Consider the following 15,957-nt stretch of genomic DNA (forward strand, 5'->3'; position numbering starts at 1 on the left):
TGGGTGCCAATATCTTGAATGAGACACTTGTGAAGCATCTCCAAATCAGTCTGCTTTTGTCAGAGAACCTGCCCTGCCTTCACACTTCTGTGGAAGAATCTTGCTATGTTCCTGCACTTGTGTATTAACGTATGCAGGTATTGATTCTCTTGGTGATTGGACTCCAACCCCAGAGCTGACTTCACTACCAGGTGCAGAATGTGTGCAATACATCGGATGTATTGCACACATATTGCATATTGCAATGTATTATCCACTATGATGCCTAGATCTCTTTCCTGGGTGGTAACTCCTAAGATAGAACCTAACATTGTGTAACTACAGCAAGGGTTATTTTTCTCTATATGCATCACTTTGCACTTGTCCACGTTGAATTTCATCTGTCATTTGGAATCTTCCAGTCTCGCAAGGTTCTCCTGCAATTTATCATAATCCGCTTGATATTTAACAACTTTGCATAATTTTGTGTCATCCGCAAATTTGATCACCTCACTCATCATACCCGTTTCTAGATCATTTATAAATATATTAAAAAGCACTATTTCAAGTACTATTATTCTGGGAGAACTGCCTCTTATCCATAAACACCCTCCTCATGAACCTCCAACTATCTCTCAACACTGCAAAAACAGAGCTGCTCATCATATTCAACCCACAGAACCCTATGCTAGCCCCCGCAAGCGATCCTTCACCAAACTCAAACCTCTATACAGCCATTAATACGTGATCTCAGTGTCATGATTGATCAACATCTAAACTTCAAAAAATACATCAACACCATCCTGAAAGAAGGTTTCTATAAACTCCATGTTATGAAGAAACTCAAACCCTTACTACACTCACATGATCTCTGTACAGTAATGCAAGCAAACATTTGCCCAAAGATGGACTACTGCAACTCCCTATTTATGGGCCTTCCGTACGCTACCATCAAACCGCTTCAAATGCTGCAAAATGTTATAGCCAGAACCCTCACTAATTTCCGCAAATCCGACAACATAACCCCTGTCCTGAAAGAACTTCATTGGCTCCCTATATCCTCATGTATCCTTTTCAAAACCCTAACCATTATCTACAAAACACTTTACAACCACATTCCAGCTGGCTTGAAGTACCCCTGCGATTCACCCTCCATAATTGCCCCACTAGAACCAACCACAAAGGCCCTCTACACCCCCTCCCTTAAGAATGCCCACCTCTCCTCTACGAGGGAACGAGCCCTTTCAGTTGCAGGTCCCACCCATTGGAATGCTCTTCCAGCTGAACTTTGCATTGAGCCCTGCCTGTACAAATTCAGGAAAAAGTTAAAGACCTGGCTCTTTAAGCAGGCATTCCCAGCATAATCCTCCCTGATCATTCCTGCTCCTCCCTGCTCCTCCACCCTATCTCCCTTTTATTTATTCTTATTTTATGCTATTCTACTTTAATTAATGTTATAATGTTTGCTATGTTTATTCTCTGCTATATACTTACATAATGTTATACTCCCTGTTATTGCCACTACCTAAGTTTATTGCTCCTATTGCCTTTTTCCTTGTTTGGTTCCCCCCTTGTTGTGGCTCCCCCGTCCCTGTTCTCTGTATTTCTCTTAGTTCAATGTAAACCGATATGATGTACCCACGAATGTCGGTATAAAAAAGTTGTTAAATAAATAAATAAATAAATACATACAGACCCTTGGACCGAGGTGGAGTTGGCGTAACCTGCAGGTCCTCACCATTGACAGGCAGACTTGAACGAGGCAGAGGCTAACTGGAGCTTCGACTGTACCAGCCTGTATTCCCCTTTAGTTGAGATTTTGGTGCTGTGGCTGGCAGCTCTTAGGTAGGGGCCTATGCTGATGGTTGGAAGTTCCACTGAGATCACTGGGTACTTCAGGAGAATCCAGATTCAGGCTAGAGTCAGAGGCAAGTTGCGTTCGAGGATGTCCAGGAGACAAGCAGTGGTCAATGGTAGGTGGCGTTCTAGGATGTCCAGAATGCAGGCTATGGTCAGTAACATGTAGCATTCTAGGAAGTCCAGAAGTCAGGCCAAGGTCAATACCAGCAATCCATCCTTAGGAAAAGGCAGGATGGAGAGGCAGGAAAGGAGGGTGAGGAACAACACAGGAGTAAAGTACTGGAGAATTGAAAAGCTGAAGAACTAAAGAGGCGACCACTGAGACTAATAGACAAGGACCACTGGAACAGGAATTGAAGACTGAAGAATGAAGAGACTGGAACTGAAGACACAGGAACTGGAGATGAAGATTCAGGAACTGAAAGATGTGGAGGCAATGCATTCTACTGGAGACGAGGCATTAATGGAGCATCTGCAGGGCCTATTTATAGGCCAGAAGAGTGACATCATCTGGAGGTGCCCTCAATCCTTTCCTGCCATGGGCCCTTTCCATTTAGTGAGATTGGGTGTGCGTGCACCTTAGGAGCGTTGCCAGAGGATGTCGGTGGTGTCCTGCTCTGAGGTCTGTTTATGGTGTCCTCCCTCGCTGGTGAGTGGCAATGTGATGTGAGAATTCCCGGAGTCTGGCCTCATCGAGAAGTAAAGAGCAAGACCTGGCCCGTTGTGTAAGTGTGGCGGTTCACAGAAGGAGCCAGCGGACTGCCAACCACAACAGTACCCGCTCCCCCCCCCCCCCCCCCATCTTAAGCTCCCTCCCTGAGACTCAGGTTTTCTTGGGGTGACATAAGTGGAAGTCCTTCAACTGGTTGTGGTTCAGGAAGTTGGAGGCCAGTTCCCAGTTTTCCTGTGGGCCATATCCCTTCCACAAGATAAGGTATTCAATTTTTTTGCTCCTGCAGCGAGAGTCTAGGATCTCTTTGACTTTATAAACTGTGCCTCCATAAATAGTTATGTCTTGAGGTTCAGGTAGAATTCTAGAAGGCAATGAGAATATCAAGGGTTTTAGTAATGAGACATTTAATGCATTATGTATCTTGAGTGCAAGTGGCAACCTCAACCGGTATGTGAGGGGCCCCAGTTCTTATAGTACTGGAATGGGCCTGATGTAACATGAGGTAAGGTGTATGGAAGACACTTGCAGGCCTAAATGACATGTGCTGAGCCATACCTTCTCCCTAATTTTAAATTGAAGAGCTGATCTTCTGTGGGTGTCTGCCATTCCCTTGTCTCTATCAACAGCCTCTTGAATTAGAAGATTAGTCCAAGCCAATAGTTCTTGCAATTCCTGGGCTAATTGGGCCACTGGTGAGAGCCCTGTCTCTGGCAGTGGCAGAGGTGGTGATGGCTGTTTTCCATAGACCAGTAAGAAGGGCAAGGAGCCAGTGGTTGTATTGACATAGGTATTGTGGGTGAACTGCACCTATGGCACGAGAGTGACAATATTGTCTTGGTGCTCATTGATATATGAATGTAGGAAGGTCTTAAGAGTCCTGTTGGCACACTCTGTTTGTCCGTTTCCTTGGGGGTGGTATGCGGTTGTGAAATCTAGCGTGAAGCCAAATTTCTTGCAAAGAGAATACCACTATTTTGCAGTAAATTGTACTCCCCTGTCTGATATGTGCTTGGGTAGACCATGCAGATGGAAAACATGAAGAGTAAAGAGGCATGTCAACTCATATACAGATGGGAGATCTAGTAGTGGAATGAAGTGGGCCATTTTAGAGAAATGATCTATGATTATCCAGATCACAATAGCACCAACCGAGAGGGGAAAGTCCACAATAAAATCCATGGTCAGGTGTGTTCAATATTCCCTGGGTCTGGCAATGGCTGTAACAACCCCCAGTGTTGGCCATGCAGTGATTTCTGCTGTGCATAAGTCAGGTACGAGTCAATGTAGGCTTTGACATCTTGCTTTTTTGGGGTCATCAGTAATATCGCTGAAGCAATTCAAGGGTACGTGCCCAACCAGGGTGATCTGAGACACGGGAGTCCTGGGCCCATTTTAACACTTTTTCATGTAGGCAGGAAGGTATGACTGTCTTCCCTGGAGTGTCAGTCATGGTGGTCACCAGAAATATTTTAGCAGGGTCAATGATGTGCCTGGGAGCCTCCGGTGTGTTCTCCATCTAAAAGGAATGAGAGAGGGCATATGCCCATTGGTTCTTGATTGCAGGGTGATATCACAATTTGAACCTGTCTTACATTTAGTTGCTGAGCTTGGTGAAAATGTTCAAGGTTTTTGTGATCTCTATATATTGTGATTTAGTGTTGAGCTCCCTCAAGTAGATGATGCCACTCTTTGAGAGCCAATTTTATGACCAGGAATTCTCTCGATCACCAATGCCGTAGTTACACTCTGCAGACAAGAACTTCCTTGAAAAGAAAGAGCAAGGCTGAAGTACTGATTCCAGAGAATGCTGGCTTAGAACTGCCCCGATGCTCAGTGTTGAGGCATCTACTTCCAAGATGAAGGGCCATGTGGGGTCTGGATGGTGCAGACAGGGTCCTTCGAGAAAGTTGTTCTTGAGATCTTGGAATACCTTTAAGGTTTCAGGGGGGCAGTCCTTAGTATTGGCACCCTTATGGATGAGAGCAGTGAGAGAAACTGCCACAGAGGAGTAGTTTGGGATAAATTGCCGGTAATAGTTGGCAAATCCCAGGAATCTCTGCAGAGGCCTATAAGGCGGGGCCAATCCCTGATTGCCTTAACCTTGTTAGAGTCCATGTGAAATCCATCACGAGAGATGATGTATCCCAGAAAGGGGAGCTCTTCATGCTCCAAAATTAATTTTTCCAGCTTAGCAACCAGATTGTTCTCTCGCAGGCATTGCAGGACTGTGCGCACATCTCGGTGGTAGGTATTGAGTTCTTGAGAGAAATTAAGATGTGTCTAAGTACACAAGTACACAAGTATAAAGTAAGTCATGAAGAATTTAATTGACCATCTTTTGGAAAACTGCTGGTGCATTACATAAGCCAAAGGGTACGACTAGATACTCATTTTCTCCGTTCAAGTATTAAAAGCTGTTTTCCACTTGTTGCCCACCTTGAGTAGCATAAGATTATATGCCCCTCTGAGGTATAGTTTTGTAAAACTTTTTGTGCCTTGGTGGTGATTGAAGAGATATGATATCAATGGTAAGGGGTAGTGGTCCTTTTTCATGATTGCATTCAGGCCCCGATAATCAATGCAGGGCCTGAGAGAACCATCCTTCTTTGCAACAAAGAAAAAGTCAGCTCCAACTGGGGAGGAAGAAGGGCGAATGAAGCCATGCTCCAAGTTTTCCTTGATATACTCTGTAATGGCCGAGTCTCGTGGAGAGACAAGGGGTAGACCTTTCCCCATGGTGGTGTGGTATCCGGGTGGAGCTAGATCCCACAATCGTATGATCAGTGAGGTGGCAGTATCTCAGCTTTTTGTTTAGAAAAGACATCCTCAAGGTCTATGTAGTGAGGGGAAGCTGCAGGAGAGTGGATACCAAGGTCAGATAGCAGGAAGGTCGCACCAGGAGAGCTGAAGGTTAGCCCATTCGAATTGTGGATGATGTTCTTGTAGCCAGATTAAACCCAGCATGATAGGGTGGATAGCCATGGGGATCACGTGAAAGGTGATTCTTTGCCAGTGCAGGAGGCCTGTGCGTAAAGTCATGGAGATAGTACTTAATATGATCTGGCCGGGAAGAGAGTCGTCATGGATTGAAGAGATTATTAAAGTAGAGTTTCGTTGGAAGTTCCTGCCAGACCCTGATTCCACAAACACCTGAGTGGAGAAGTTGATGGGATCCAATTCTATGGTCACAGGCAATAGTAGTTGGGGAGCTGGAACAATAAGGCATGGGTCATCTCCCCACTGTACCATAGGTGCTGTATTTTCCCGTTTGCAGAGGGCATTGAGCCACAAGGTGTCCTGGCTGGTGCAATAGAAGTATAGCCCCTGCTGTCTTCGATGAAGCCTCTCCCTGGGGGCCAGATGGTGCAGCCCATCTGCATCGGTTCTTTGGAAGAGGTCTAGGAAGCCAGAACTAGTGGAGAGCATGACCATTGGAACTGGGGTGTGAGAGTAATGTTTCTACATGGGGGGGGGGAGGGGGAGCGAAGCTCCTGTGCCCTCTGCTGAAGTTGATGGTCGATTTTGCCTGTTAATTCAATGAGTCCTTCCAGTGAGGCAGGAAGGTCTCGAGCAATGAGCTCATCTTTAATTTTGGAGGAAATGACCTCAAGGAATATAGTTATCAGACAGTCCTCCCACCAACTGAGTTCTATTGCCAAGGTTCTAAATTCAATGGCGAATTTAGCCAGAGTTCTGGTTCCTTGGAGGAGGTGGAATACATCTGTACCCACCATAGTCATTCAGCCAGGTTCCTCAGACTGTCTTGAACATATCCGTGAATTGTGACAAGTTGTGCAATAGAGGGTTTGCTCACTCCCAGAAAGGGGATGCCCTCGCTAAGGCCTTCCCATCTAAAAGCAAGAGGATGTAGGTGGTCTTTGTTAAGTTATCTGGGAACAACGATGCCTGCAAGGTGAAGTGCATGTGGCATTGGTTTTGGAAGCCACGGAACTGCTTGGGATCCCTGGTATGCCAAGGTGGGGCCAGCAATTGTGGTATAGGCTGGCTAGAGGTGGTGGGCAGTAGTGACACAGTGCAGAAGGCGGTGGAACCAAAGGAGAAGTAAGAGTGTCCAACCATTTGGACAGTTAGTCCATGGAAGCTGTGAAAGATTTTGAGGATCTTCTGCTGTTCCTGCAGCTTATGAGTGAGACCTGGGATGGCCTGTAGAGATGTCAAGTCCACTGGGTCCATGGCCTCAGCAATCTTTTGGAGACGAAGAAGTTTGGACCAAGTTGGAGTTGGTGCAAACTGCAAAAGGGAGCTCTGCAAGTCCCCACCGTCAGCAGGTGGAGTCTAGTGAGGCAGAGGTCTATTTGGAGCTTCGCCTATACCAGCTCGCATTCCACTTGGGTTGAACATTTGGATGCCAGGGTGAGCAGGTCTTAGGTGAGAGCCTCTGCTGATGGTCAGAAGATTTGTTGAGGTCAGTGGGTAGAACAGCCGAATCCAGAAGCAGGCTAGGGTCAGAGGCAGATAGAGTTCAAGGATGTCCAGGAGACAGACAGTGGTCAGTGGCGGATTTCATTCTAGGATATCCAGCAGGCAGGCAGGAGTCAGTGGCAAGTGGTGTTCTAGGAAGTCCAGAAATCAGGCCAAGGTCAATACCAGGAATCCATCTGTAGGGAAAGGCAGGATGGAGAGGCAGGATAGGAGGGCAAGGAGCAACACAGGAGGCACTGAAGAATTGGAGAACTGAAGAACTGAAGAGATGACCACTGGGACTGATGGACAAGATAAGGACCACTGAAACAGTAAATAATGACTGAAGAATGAAGAGACTGGAACTGTAGTACGGGAACTGGAGTTGAAGACTCAGGAGCTGAAGGATGTGGAGACAACGCATGCTACTGAAGCAGTAGGGAGACCTGTTGCCAAGGAATCAGTGGAGCATCTGCAGTGTACTTTATAGGCCCAAAGACAGACAACATCTGGAGGTGCCCTCAGCCCTTTCCTGCTGTGGGCCCTTTACATTTAGTGATGTTGGATGCACGTGTGCCATATGAGCAGGGCCGGAAGATGTTGGTGGCGTCCTGCCATGATGGCTGTTGGCGGCAACCTACCATGAGAATTCTAGGAGGCCGGCCACGTTGATGATCAATGAGTGAGTCCTGCCTATGGGGTAAGTTTGGCAATTCACGGGAGAAGCCTATGGACCTCTGACCACAACAGATTAGCACTGCTTAGCAAGTAGAATCAGAAACTTGGTAGTGCATACACCATCTATTGACTGGCTAGGCTATGTTAGTATATTACAGTTGTACAGTACAGCACTATCCCAGAAACTCTCACAGTATGGGCAAAAATGATCTGATTCCTTATGCAAACATGCAAACTGTGAGTCAAAGACAGAGAAGATACAGACAAGGCTCAGGGTGGTGTTTACTGCAGTCTGCCTCAAATATATATAGTAGGGCACATTAGAAAACAAGAGTATAGCATGCAGAATGACACAGAAAAATAAATTAGCATCAAAAACTTCAAACACACAATGTGAGAGATCTCAAATAACAAAAAGGCATCAAAACCCACAAGGCCTAGAATCTGGTTTGAGATTAGCAACTAGCAAAGAGGCTTCAAAACCTCCAAGGTATAGAAAGCAGGTGAGTTATTGCAAAAAGCAAAAGGACATCAAAACCTCCAAGGCCTAGAGTCCAGTTTGATTTTAGCAAAAAGCACAGAGGCATCAAACCGCCAAGGCATGGAATGCAGGTAGGTGTTGCAAACAGCACAGACTTGTCAACACCTCCAAAGCATAGAATGCAGGTAGGATATTGCAGACACCAAGAGGCATCAAAACACTTAAGGCATAGAGTGTGGGTGGGGTATCAAATCCCCAAGGCATAAGGTGTGGTTGGGGTATCAAAAAGACCAGAGATGCATAAAGCCTCCCAAGGCATAGAGTACAGAAGGAGTATCACAAACAGCAAAGGTGCATTAAAACCCCCAAATCAAAGCATGCATGGAGGGTATTGCAAACAGCACAGCAGCATCAAAAGCCCCAAAGTATCAATAGAGGAGCACATGGAACAAATAGGAGTTGTATGAATAGCCCAAAGTAGGGAAGGCACCAAAATAGCAGCAAAGCATCACCAACAGTGGAATAAATTTTCCAAGACACCACAAAATAGCAAAATGGTATCCATAGTGGCAGGTGTTCCCCAAAGTCACATGAGAGAGCCAGGAGTAGGATCCACAAGGTAATAACAGTGACAGACTTAGACAGAAAAGCTTAGAACAAGGAAAGCGGTAAGGTATGAGGAGAAGCATGTATTTTTTTTTATTTCTTTGTATTTTATTTTGGGGAAAAATCACCCCAGTATAAGCAAGAGAGAAACTGGCTGGGAGAATTAGGCTGGATTCCTAGAGGTGTACAGCACAAGAATAAAGTAAAGAATTAGAAAAGAGGTAGTGTGGAAGGAAAAATGTTTATTTGTCTCTTTTTTTACATTTTATTTTGAGGACAAAACACCCTAGTATAATTATGAAAGAAGTAGAGTGGAAGAACTAAGTTGGGATCTGAGCAACAAAAAACATGGAGGCATCAAAACACCTAAGGTGTAGTGTCAGGGGCATAGCAACTATGCATAAGGGCAGCAAGACCCCAAGGTATAGAATCAAAGGTTTGGCAACAAGGCAGAGTGATAGCAAGACCCCAAGGTAGCACATCAGAGATATGGCAGCAAGGCAGAACATAAGAACTTGCCATATTGGTTGGATCAAGGGTCCATCAAGCCCAATATCCTTTTTCCAACAATTGGCAATCCAGGTCACAAATATCTGGCAAAATCCCAAACAGTAAATAGATCCTATGCTGCTCTTGTGCAGTGATAAGTACTGGCTATTTATTAAGTCTGCTTGGTTAATAACAGTTTCTTGATTTCTCCTCCAGGAATTTGTCCAAACCTTTTTTAAACACAGCTACACTATGCTGTGTTTAACCACATGCTCTGGTAATGAATTTCAGGAAGATCCACAAGGTGTAATTTCAGTGACACAGATAGCAGTAAGACAGAGTGCTAGCAACACTCAGATAATGTAGCATCAGGGATATAGCAGCAGGGTAGAAGGATAGCAAGACCCCCAAGGTATAGCATCATGGCTATGGTAGCAAGGTAGAATGACATCAAGCTCCCCAAAGTGGTACATCAGGGTTATGACATCAAAGCAGAGTGATAACAAGATCCACAAGATGTAGAATTAGGGATATGGCAGCAAAGCATAGTGTCAGGAAGACCCAGAGGTTGTAGCATTAGGAGTGAAACAGCTTGGTGTAATGGCAGCAAGATCCCAAAGTATAGCATTATGGGTTTGGCAGCAAAGTAGAGTGACAGAAAACCCCCCAAGGTGAATCATCAGGGATAGAGCAGCAAGTCAGAGTGGCAGGAAGACCCACAAGGTACTTTCAGTCATCTTGCCACTTACACAGAAATTCTGGAAAATCCAGCATAAAAAAACAAAAGCAAACAACTTTTCCATCAACTCTGGTGCCAGCCTTGAATAATGAGGGCTACGATTTACCCTGCCATTGAGATGACATGTTCTCTGGGCACACTATTGGTGGGCAGAAAAATAGTGCTGATCCACCTTGGTTAGGTCTGGCCAGACCATGGACTTATGTGCCTAAAATACAGTGCCATGTCCTTGATGGACTCTGTTAGATAACAAGTCACAGAAAGTTTTGCAGGAGGTCTCCTTATCTGGCCTGGAGAGAGAACTGCTTTAGCTATGGCCTATGGCAGGGGAGATGGATCTGTGTGGGCAATGTGACTTTGGCATATTCAGGTGGAGGAGGAAGTGATAGCTGACAATGCTGTTTGTGGTCACACTACTCTCTGGGGTGGCCACTCTTTCCTGTGCTACATCCCCACTGTGTCTCTGCCTCTGGCGCTCCTGTTCATGTACACTAGCTGCCAGTATCTCTTTCATGTAAGTAAGATGCTGATACCTAAGGGCAAGACTCCCTTTCACCTATGGCTTATAAAGCATAGAATGCATATACGTTTTGTTTTCTGTGAGAGGTTTTATGCTCTCTTGCACCTGCTGCTGCAAGTTGTTCACAAACTGTAACACCTCTACTTTCTTTCCCTCTTGTTCATGACAACTCCATCTTTTCCTCCAGAATATTTACTATGGGGATTACACCACCAAAATTTGAACTTCTGGTACTCAGATCCTACATGACAAAGGCTTCAGGATGTGTATCAGTTGCCTCATTACTACACAATCATGATGCTCCACCCCTATCTCTGTTTCCAGAGACAGCATCTGATAGATGGAATTTCACCAGGTGCTAACATCTTTAATCAAATGCTTATGAGACCTTCCAAATTTTCTTCATCTACTGCTGATCAATAAATTCTGATTTAGGGATGGTGAAGGATGAAAATAGAAAATGATCTGTATTGTAAATTTCCCCACTTTTCATGCTTTCTATTGGAAATGGGCCACCTTATGATAACAAGTCTATTTTTTTTCTGTTATCAGAAGCAGTAACATGGAGGAGTGCACTTCTGTCCCTGTCCTTTTTGCTATCATGCTATCACCAGTTTCCAATGGCTCTTCTGCCTTTTGTCCCTCTTTTAAAGCAAGACGAAGAGGAACAGGCAGCAATAGTGCGTTCCCTCCCAATTTCAATTTATTTTGGCTTGAGCTGGCTTTTGCTCCTGGTTTTCTGTGACTAAAACAGTCTCTTTTAATTTAGGGGCAGAACTCCCTTTTTTCTTGTTGCTACTACTACTGCTTGTGCTTCAGTTCTTTTCACAGGTTGAGATGGCTCTGCATCAACACTTAATCCTCTCCTGCCATTCCCTCCTCTATTCTTTTCTCATAGTGGCATAATGGAATTCGAAGTGCCTACTGGAAGTTTTGATATTACAATATAATTTATTAATACTATACCAGCATTCACTGAACCACTCTAGTACTGAATGAGTGTGTCATACACACTCAATCAAGTTCACAGATTGAATTCATTTCAGTGTTTAGCAAGCACTGCAACTTGCAGAACAATGAACTAATTTACTAAAGCTTATCTCCCATTTTTTGTCTCTGGGATGAATACTTATCAAATGAGGCATAGAGTTAGCAGCTTGCTAGTGCACAAACTCACTCTCTGTTTTTCTAGAACTATCCCTCATGGTATATGCAAAAATGTCTCTGTCATACACACAGGCACATATGCAGTATATAAGTGTGCACTGCTGATGGACTCCTTTTGCACACAGAAAACAACTGTTAGAAACAGAACCAAGAAAGGCTGATAAGGCTGGGCTTCTCATCTCTTCAGTCTGTCTAAAGATAAACTGAGTGTGCTGTATCAAACAGAGAATCAAAAATCCATTATGACTGGCACTGCTTCAATCTCCACTCTAGTCCTACTCTGCCAACTGAATTAAAAAAATAGCTCCTCTGTCTTTTTTCACAGTGAGTGAGATCAGTGATTGCAGCAGAGAAGATCAGGAAAAGTCCTTTGCCTATTTTAGTGCCTTCTTTTTAAAAGATTAGCTATTCTTCCACTCTAACAGAGTTTCTGAATGCACAAATAGTCTCTGCAAAATCCAACAAAGCAAATGGAGTTTCTTTGCAAATGCTCAGATCTTTCAGTGCGAGGATGTTAGTGTTTGATTCAGATAGCAACTATAGGCTAGTTAAAAAGATGCTTCACTATGATTGGTGCTCTGTCCAGTCTCCTTGATTATTTCTCCTGCCTCAACTCCAAGCTGACTGCTATGTTACGCAGGCAAAAGTTGGTTGCTTTAGTTACCAGTTAGTCCCTGCTGATTGCTCAGTACAGCTAAACACTCAAATGTGCCATAGACTTGAATGGAAAAAATAAATGAATAAGACAACAATTTTCATTAAAATTTATGGTGTCTCTCGATTTGTCTCAGAGGCCCATGAATGAAATGAAAATGGATTTATTCATTGCATTTTACACATTGGTTTCAAACAAATGCACATTCCTATCATCGAGTTTTTCTTCACATTCTGATATTGCCAATATAAATCTGATTCAGCTTCATAGGTGCACTCTGTCAGTTTGCATGATCCCATCTTCTGATGTGATTTATGGAATATCATCCTATTTCTGTGATCCATGAATCTTTCTTCTTCAGAGACTTTTTAATATCATATTATTTGACTACCACTAAATTATTGTCTGAATGGTGCTTTCCCTCAATCAGATATGACTCATTGTTTTTTTCCCATTTGCTACTTTTCTATTACATACAATGCCCATATTTGTCATAAGTACAAACCATCATGCATTTTGTATGACACAGTTCATGATTGACATGCTCTGTATGCCAGCTCATAACCCACAGTATCTTGCCCTCAGTAATTATTGTTGTTAGGGGCAAGGATACCCTTGGAAAATTAACTTTAATTAAGCATTGTGAAATCAGTACATTCCTTCACACAACCACATTTCTTCTATCTGTAAATTAAAGAAATATAGTGATTAGCCTAATAGCAGTTCCAAACTGTTCACACAATACACAAGGACAGGGGAATAGATTACAAAAAATTACTTCTACTGGATTAAAAGCAAGCCATTTTGTCATCTAGCACTATAACAGATATAATTAATCTATTTTTTTTTATATTAAATAGAATCAATGCTTGTGAAAGTTGCCATATTTACTGTCCTAGAAACCAATTTGCTCCATTTGTCCAAAAGTCAGATACTGAACATATATCAGGAGAGTAGTGCCCTGCCAATGTGCCTCAGACCTGTTCTGGAGGGACCATATCTAAGGGACAAGGATAATTTCTGCACAGAGCAGCAGTTACTACCCCTAACTGAAGGCATTGGATAACCTATAAAGAAAGAGCGGCAGTAACAACCACAGGGAGCTTGCTGGGCAGACTGGATGGATCATTTGGTCTTTATCTGCCTGCATTCATTACTATGTTACTATTCCCATTTGCTCCTGTGGTCTTTACTGAGATTCTTAACATGTGTGACAGGTAGTGGCAATTTTGAGGGGTTATTTAGTTAAACTGATTGTAAGCACAAACTTATTTCCTTCCTGATGGCTTTCAGGTGATCACAGTTTGATACAATAATTTATAATCTTTAAATGTTATTTTGTAAATAAAATGGTTTCTCTTAGTCAGAGGCAGTGAATTCTAGTCCTTGAGTGTTACAAACAGCACTGGTTTTCAGGATTTCTTCAATAAACGTCCATGATCTAAGAACTAGGTTCATTTGCACAATTTGGCTTTCTTGAAAACCAGATTTAGTTGCAGGACTTGAGGACAGGTGTTTACCATTCCTGCTCTAGGAATTTCCCTCATCACCAGCAATCCTGTTGTCTCAACATCATCACTAGCATTTCACGAAAGCAACGTAGAAAAAAAGATGTTTTGTTAACTGACAAACATGTTTCTTCACATTGTAGATACTTGGAGCTATTTCTCCAAATTTTTTTTTATTTGTTGAAAAAATCTTTTCAAAACAGGATGAGCTGGTTTGGCATCAGAAAGCACTGTGCTTATAGATAAACCGTCAGACTCACAGAGTCATCCTATCCTTACATGATGAATCAGAAAGGAAGCAGTTTTCCTGAGTTTTAAGAGTTCACAATTCATGTAAGCTCACCTAAACAAACTATTTAAGTAGTGAGAATGTCTAGCAGGAAATGCTGATTCTGTTCAGTGTGCTGTAAGAAGAGAGAAGGACTGGGTCAGTTAGACTGATTATTTCATTGTTACAGAGCATTCTTAGAAAAGTCAGTGTTGTTTTAAATGTTGTTTGAAATATAACCAGTATAATTGCTATTCAGCATCCAGATAACTGTGATATCAACAAAAGATCCCAAATAAAATTATTACTGCATTATCACTGATGTGTTATTTTGCTGTGGAAAATTTTGATCAGCTTAAATTTAGTTGAAATGTGGCATAGTACTGTTCCTAAGCATGGGAAATTTAACTGGAACCGTTAATACATAGGGAGGTGTTTTCATTTTTAATGATATTAGGGATGTGAATCGTTTTTTGACGATTTAAAATATCGTCCGATATATTTTAAATCGTCAAAAATCGTTAGGGCCACGATACAATACCAATTCCCCCGATTTATCGTTAAAAAATCGTAAATCGGGGGAAGGGGGAGGGCAGGAAAACCGGCACACTAAAACCCCCTAAAACCCACCCCCGACCCTTTAAATTAAATCCCCCACCCTCCCGAACCCCCCCCAAATGCTTTAAATTACCTGGGGATCCAGCGGTGGTCCAGAACGGCGGCGGTCCGGAACGGCCCCCTCAATTGAATCCTTTTGTCTTCAGCCGGCGCCATTTTGCAAAATGGCCGCCGCAAAATGGCAGCGGCCATAGACAAAAACGATTCGACGCAGGAGGTCATTCCGGACCCCCGCTGGACTTTTGGCAAGTCTTGTGGGGGTCAGGAGGCCCCCCCAAGCTGGCCAAAAGTTTCTGGGAGTCCAGCGGGGTTCAGGAAGCGATTTCTTGCCGCAAATCGTTTTCCGTACGGAAAATGGCGCCGGCAGGAGATCGACTGCAGGAGGTCCTTCAGCGGCGGTCCGGAACCCCCGCTGAACGACCTCCTGCAGTCGATCTGCCGGCGCCATTTTCCGTACGGAAAACGATTCGCGGCAAGAAATCGCTTCCTGAACCCCGCTGGACTCCCAGAAACTTTTGGCCAGCTTGGGGGGGCCTCCTGACCCCCACAAGACTTGCCAAAAGTCCAGCGGGGGTCCGGAACGACCTCCTGCGTCGAATCGTTTTTGTCTATGGCCGCCGCCATTTTGCGGCGGCCATTTTGCAAAATGGCGCCGGCTGAAGACAAAAGGATTCAATTGAGGGGGCCATTCGGGACCGCCGCCGTTCTGGACCACCAGGTAATTTAAAGCATTTGGGGGGGTTCGGGAGGGTGGGGGATTTAATTTAAAGGGTCGGGGGTGGGTTTTAGGGGGTTGGCTCACAATTTTAATGATTTTTCACGATATTTTTAAAACACAAACGGCAACAATACGATTCCCTCCCCCTCCCAGCCGAAATCGATCGTTAAGACGATCGAGGACACGATTCACATCTCTAAATGATATAGACAATGTCAACGACATCGCCTATTTTGTTTTTAAATCAAATCGATAAAAAAAAATTTCACTAAATTTTGTGGGTTTTAAATTTTGGGATAGATTTTTAAAAAAAGCGCGTTCGCGTACTTTTGTTTGCGCACCAGGCGCAAACAAAAGTACGCTGGATTTTAGAAGATACGCGTGTAGCCGCGCGTATCTTCTAAAATCCTGGATCGGTGCATGCAAGGCTGCTGATTTTGGGCAGCCGGCGCGCGCCGAGCCGCGCAGCCTGTCACCGTTCCCTCCGAGGCCGCTCCGAAATCAGAGCGGCCTCGGAGGGAACTCTCTTTCGCCCTCCCCTCACCTTCCCCTCCCTTCCTCTACCTAACCCACCCC

The sequence above is a fragment of the Rhinatrema bivittatum genome, chromosome 1, assembly GCF_901001135.1.
Source record: "Rhinatrema bivittatum chromosome 1, aRhiBiv1.1, whole genome shotgun sequence".
NCBI lineage: Eukaryota > Metazoa > Chordata > Amphibia > Gymnophiona > Rhinatrematidae > Rhinatrema > Rhinatrema bivittatum.